This window comes from Felis catus, chromosome A1 (genome assembly GCF_018350175.1).
Source record: "Felis catus isolate Fca126 chromosome A1, F.catus_Fca126_mat1.0, whole genome shotgun sequence".
NCBI classification, from domain to species: domain Eukaryota; kingdom Metazoa; phylum Chordata; class Mammalia; order Carnivora; family Felidae; genus Felis; species Felis catus.
Window position 1 is genome coordinate 83,048,211 of NC_058368.1, and position 6,000 is coordinate 83,054,210.

A 6,000-nucleotide genomic window follows, 5' to 3' on the forward strand; every position below is an offset into this window, starting at 1 on the left:
TCTTTGTCTTTCTATTGCTTCATTATTAGTGTATAAGAATGCAACTGATTTCTGTACAATAATTTTGTATCCTGTGACTTTTCTGGATTCATGTATCAGTTCTAGCAGATATTGGTGGAATCTATCGGCTTTTCCATGTATAATATCATGTCATCTGCAAAAAGTGAAAGTTTGACTTCATCGTTGCCAGTTTTGATGACTTTGATTTCCTTTTGTTGTCTGATTGCTGATGCTAGACCTTCCAACACTATCTTAAACAACGGCATGAGAGTGGATACCCCTGTTGTGTTCCTGATCTCAGGGAGAAAACTCTCAGTTTTTCCCCATCGAGGATGATATTAGCTTGTGGGCTTTTCATAAATGGCTTTTATGATGTTTAAGTATGTTCCTTCTATCCCAACTTTCTTGAGGGTTTTTATTAAGAAACGATACTGAATTTTGTCAAATGATTTTTCTGCATCAATTGACAGGATCATAATATACTTTTCTTTTCTTTTATCAATGTGATGTATCACATTGATTGATTTGCAAATGTTGAATCAGCCTTGCATCCCAGGAATGAATCCCACTTGATTGTGGTGAATGTTTGTTTCCTATTCTGTTGAATTCGAATTGCTAGTATCTTTTTGAGAATTTTTGCATCCATATTAATCAAGGATATTGGCCTGTAGTTCTCTTTTTTTGCTGGGTCTCTGTCTGGTTTGGGAATCAAAGTAATGCTGGCTTCATAGAATGAGTCTGGAAGTTGCCCTTCCCTTTTTATTTTTGGAATAGCTTGAGAAGGATAGGTATTATCTCTGCTTTAAATGTCTGGTAGAATTCCCCTGGGAAGCCATCTGGTCCTGGACTCTTATTTGCTGGGAAATTTTTGATAACTGCTTCAATTTATTCTCTGGTTATGGGTCTGTTCAAGCTTTCTATTTCCTCCTGTTTCAGTGTTGTAAGTGTGTGGGTGCTTAGGAATTTGTCCATTTCTTCCAGGTTGTCCAGTTTGTTGGCATATAATTTTCCATAGTATGCCCTGATTATTGCTTGTATTTCTGAGGGATTGGTTCTAATCATTCCATTTTCATTCATGATTTTATCTATTTGGGTTCTGTCCCTTTTCCTTTTGAGAAGCCTGTCTAGAGGTTTGTCAATTTTGTTTATTTTTTCAAAAAAATCAACTTTTGGTTTCATTGACCTCCTCTACTGTTTTTTTTTTTTTTTACATTCTATATTGTTTATTTCTGTTCTGATCTTTATTATTTCTCTTCTCCTGCTGGGTTTGGGGTGTCTTTGCTATTGTGCTTCTATTTCCTTTGGGTGTGCTGTTAGATTTTGTATTTGGGACTTTTCTTGTTTCTTGAGATAGGCCTGGATTGTAATGTATTTTCCTCTCAGGACTGCCTTCAGTGCATCCCAAAGCATTTGGATTGTTGTATTTTCATTTTCATTTGTTTCCATATATTTTTTAGTTTCTTCTTTAATTGCCTGGTTGACCCATTCATTCTTTAGTAGGGTGTTCTTTAATCTCCGTGCTTTTGGAGTTTTTCAGACTTTTTCCTGTGGTTGATTTCAAGTTTCATAGCATTGTGGTCTGAAAGTGTGCATGGTATGATCTCAATTCTTTCACATTTATGAAAGGCTGTTTTGTGGCCCAGTATGTGATGTATCTTGGAGAATGTTCCATGTGCACTTGAGAAGAAAGTATATTCTGTTGCTTTGGGATGCAGTGTTTTTGCCCTTTATCTACCTCATCCATTTCCCTACCCATCTTCTCCCTGGCACCCACCAGTTTGTTTTCTGTACTTAAGAGTCTGGTTTTTTGTTTGTTTATTTGTTTTTGTTTGTTTTTTATTGTTTTATTTGTCTATGTGTGTGTGTGTGTGTGTGTACACACACATATAATTTATTGTCAAATTGTCTTACATACAACACCCAGTGCTCATCCAAACAAGTGCCCTCCTCAATGCCCATTACCCATTTTCCTTCTCTCTCACCCCCCATCCACCCTCAGTTTGTTGTCTGTATTTTAGAGTCTCTTGTGGTTTGCTCCCTCCCTCTCTGTTTGTAATTATTTCCCCCCCCCTCCCTTCCCCCATGGTCATCTGTTTGTTTCTTAAATTCCACATATGAATGAAATCATATGGTATATATCATATCTCTATATATTTCTATATATCTCTATAATGTCATGTCATATCATATATTATATCTATCTACCTATCTATATATCACATCATATCTTCTTTATTTATTCATCTATGGATTGATACTTGGTATGTTTCCATTTCTTGGTTATTGTAAATAATGCTACAATAAACATACGAGTGCATATATCTTTTTATGTCTTTAATTTTAATTTGGGAGAGTGAGAGAGAGAGGCTGTAAGAAAGATGGGCAAAAGGAGAGAGAGAGAGTGACAGAAACAGAGACATACAGAAGAGAGAAACTTAAGCAAGCTTCATGCTGAGCACAGAGCCTGACACAGGGCTCTATCCAATGACCCTGGGGTCATAACCTGAAATGAGTCTGGAAGCTTTCCTTCTGTTTCTATTTTTTGCTACAGCTTGAGAAGAAGAGGTATTAACCCTGATTTAAATGTCTGGTAGAATTCCCCTGGGAAGCTATCTGACCCAGGACTCTAATTGTTGGGAGATTTTTGAAAATTGATTCAACTGGTCTGTTTGAATTTTCGATTTCTTCCCTTTCAAGTTTTGGTATTGTGTGGATAGTCTAGGAATTTGTCCATTTCTTCCAGATTGTCCAGTTTATTGGCATATAATTTTTCATAGTATTGTCTAATAGTTGTTTGTATTTCTAATAATTGTTTGGTGTTGATTGTGATTTCTCCTCTTTCATTCTTGTTTTTATCTATTTGGGTCCTCTCTCTTTTCTTCTTGAGAAGTTGGCTAGGGGTTTATAAATTTTGTTTATTCTTTCAAAAATCCAGATCTTATATTCAGTAACCTGTTCTAATTATTTTTGATTCTATATTGTTTATTTCTTATCTAATCTTTATTATTTCTCTTCTTCTGCTGGTGTTGGACTTTCTCTGCTGCTGTCCTTTATTCTTTTATGTGTGAGGTTAGGTTCTGTATTTAGAACCTTTCTTGTTTCTTGAGATAGACCTGGATTACAATGTATGTTTCTCTTAGGATTGCCTTTGCTAATTCCAAAAGGGTTTGTACTGTTGTATTTTTATTTTCATTTGCATCCATATATTTTTGAAGTTCTTTAATTTCTGGTTAACCCATTCATTTTTAATAGGATATTTTTAAACCTACATATATTTGGGGAATTTAAAGTTTTTTTTTTTTCTGCTTAATTTCAAGTTTCATACTGTGACTTGAAAATATGCATGTATGATCTCAATCCTTTTATATTGGTTAAGACTATTTTGTGACCCAATATGTGATCTGTTTTGGAGATTATTCCATTTGCACTCAAGAAGAATGTGTATTTTAGGGGCCCCTGGATGGCTCAGTCAGTTATGCATCCGACTTTAGCTCAGGTTATGATCTCACTGTTTGCGGGTTCAACCCCAATGTCAGGCTCTGTGCTGACAGTTTAGAGCCTGAAGCTTGCTTCAGATTCTGTGTCTCCGTCTCCCTCTCTGCCTCTCCCCCACTCATGCTCTGTTTCTATTTCTCAAGAATGAATAAACATTATTTTTTTAAAAAACATTAAAAAAAAGAATGTGTGTTCTGCTGCGTTTGGATGAAAAGTTCTAAATATATCCGTTAAGTCCATCTGGTCCAAAGTGTCATTAAGAGTTGTTTCCTTATTGATTTTCTGCCTTGATGATCTGTCCTTTGTTGTAAGTGGAGTATTAAAATTTTTTTTAACGTTTACTTATTTTTGAGACAGAGAGAGAGCATGAGTGGGGGAGGGTCAGAGAGAGAGAGGGAGACACAGAATCTGAAACAGGCTCCAGGCTCTGCACTGTCAGCACAGAGCCCCACGTGGGGCTTGAACTCACAGACTGTGAGATCATGACCTGAGCCAAAGTCGGATGCTTAACCGACTGAGCCACCCAGGCGCCCCAGTAAGTGGAGTATTAAAGTCCCCTACAATCCTGGTATTTTTATCTATATATTTATTTATGTGTGTGATTAATTGATTTATATATTTGGAAATTCCACATTGGGGGAATAAACATTTCCTGTTAGCTCTTTTTGAATGTTAGACCCCTTAATTATGATAGGATGTCCTTCTTCATGTCTCATTACAGTCTTTGTTTTAAAATCTGGTTTCTCTGACATAAGTATGGCTACTCTGGCTTTCTTTTGGCATCCAGTAATGTGATATTTCCATCACTTCACTTTCAAACTGCAGGTGTGCTTGGGTCTAAAATGAGTCTCTTGTATGCAGCATATAGACAGATTAAAAAAAATCCACTCTGCTATCCTGTGTATTTTGATTGGGGCATTTAGTCCATTCACATTCATAGTGATTATTGAAAGATGTGGATTTAGTGTTATTGTGTTATCTCTAGGTTCTGTGCTTATGGTGATCTCCGGTCTTTTGTAGTCTTTGGTGCTCTCATATAGTCCCTATTAGAATCTCCTGCAGGGATAGTTTAGTGGTCATAAACCCATTTAGTTTATGTTTGTCTAGGAAAGCCTTTATCTCTCCTTTTATTTAGAATGATAGCCTTGCTGGATAAAGGCTTCATGGTTGCTTTTTTTTTCTATTCTGCGTATTGAATATTTCCTGCCACTGCTTTGTGACCTGCAAGTTTCAGTGGATACGTCTGTTAACCTCATGTGTCCACCACCCTTTTGTTCCTAGCTGCTTTGAGAATTCTCTCTTTATCTTTGTAATTTGATACTTACACTATATGTCATGGTGTTAACCTGTTTTTGTAAATTTTGAGGGGGATTCTCTGTGCCTCTGGAACTTGGATGTCTGTTTCCTTCCCCAGATTAGGGAAGTTCTCAGCTATAATTTGTTCAAATATATTTTCTGCCCCCTTTTCTCTCTCTTCTTCTTCTGGAACTCCTATGATACAGATATTATTAGGTTTCATTGAGTCACTTAAGTCTCTAATTGTCCCCTTGTGATCTAGTAATTTCATTTCCCTCTTTTATTCAATTTCATTATTTTCAATAATTTTATCTTCTATTTCACCCATTCTCTCCTCTGTTTCCCCATCCTTTTCACTGTGTATAATTTACTTTGCATCTCATTTACCGCATTTCTTAATTCATCATGACTACTACTTGGGTATCTGATATCTGCAGCAATCGATTCTCTGCTGTCATCTATGCTTTTTTCAAGCCCAGCCATTAGTCTTATAACTATTATTCTAAATTCTTATTCAGATATATTGTTTATATCTGTCTTGAGCAATTCTCTGTCTGTCATTTCTTCCTGGAATTTCTTTTGAGGAGATTACTTCCATTTGTCATTTTGGCTAGTTTTATGTCTTTTATGAGTTTTAATAGATTGTTATATATCTTGCACCTGTGAGTACTACTATATTTAAAAGGGGTCATACACTGTCCAGGGTCTGACACTTTAGGAAGTGTTTTTGGAGTGGGTTGTGTACACTCTGTTGTTGCATCTTTGGCTGCTCTATCTCACTGCTCATAGTGGTGGATTGGACCTTCCACTAGATGTGCTTTGATACGTTTGTTGAAGTAACCCTGAAAAAGAAGAAAAAAGGGGAAGAGAAACCTTATCCCATACAAAAAACGAAATGAAAGTGGCAAGAAAAAAGACCAGGCAGGGAATCATGAAACTATAAGGCTTAATCCAGAGATAAAGAGAGGGAGGAAAATAAAGAAGAAGGAGAGGTGGAAAAGGTGTAAAAAATAGAGTAAAAATGCCTGATTAAACAAAAAACCAGAAGAGAGAAAGAAAGAAAGTTAAAGAAAGAAAGAAAGAAAGAAGAACGATAGATATAGATTAGATATAGATATAGATATAGATGATATAGATATAGATGATATAGATATACTAAAATTCCAAAGGGAAGAAAAGGAAAAAAAAAGGAGGAAAGTAAAAAGAAAA

At 35.9% G+C, this 6,000-nt stretch overlaps 1 pseudogene; it reads right to left on the minus strand.

Annotated features, from left to right (window-relative positions):
- LOC109499939 overlaps positions 1-5,274 on the minus strand; it is a 58,019-nt pseudogene extending 52,745 nt beyond the window's left edge.
- Positions 5,275-6,000: the final 726 nt, after the last annotated feature.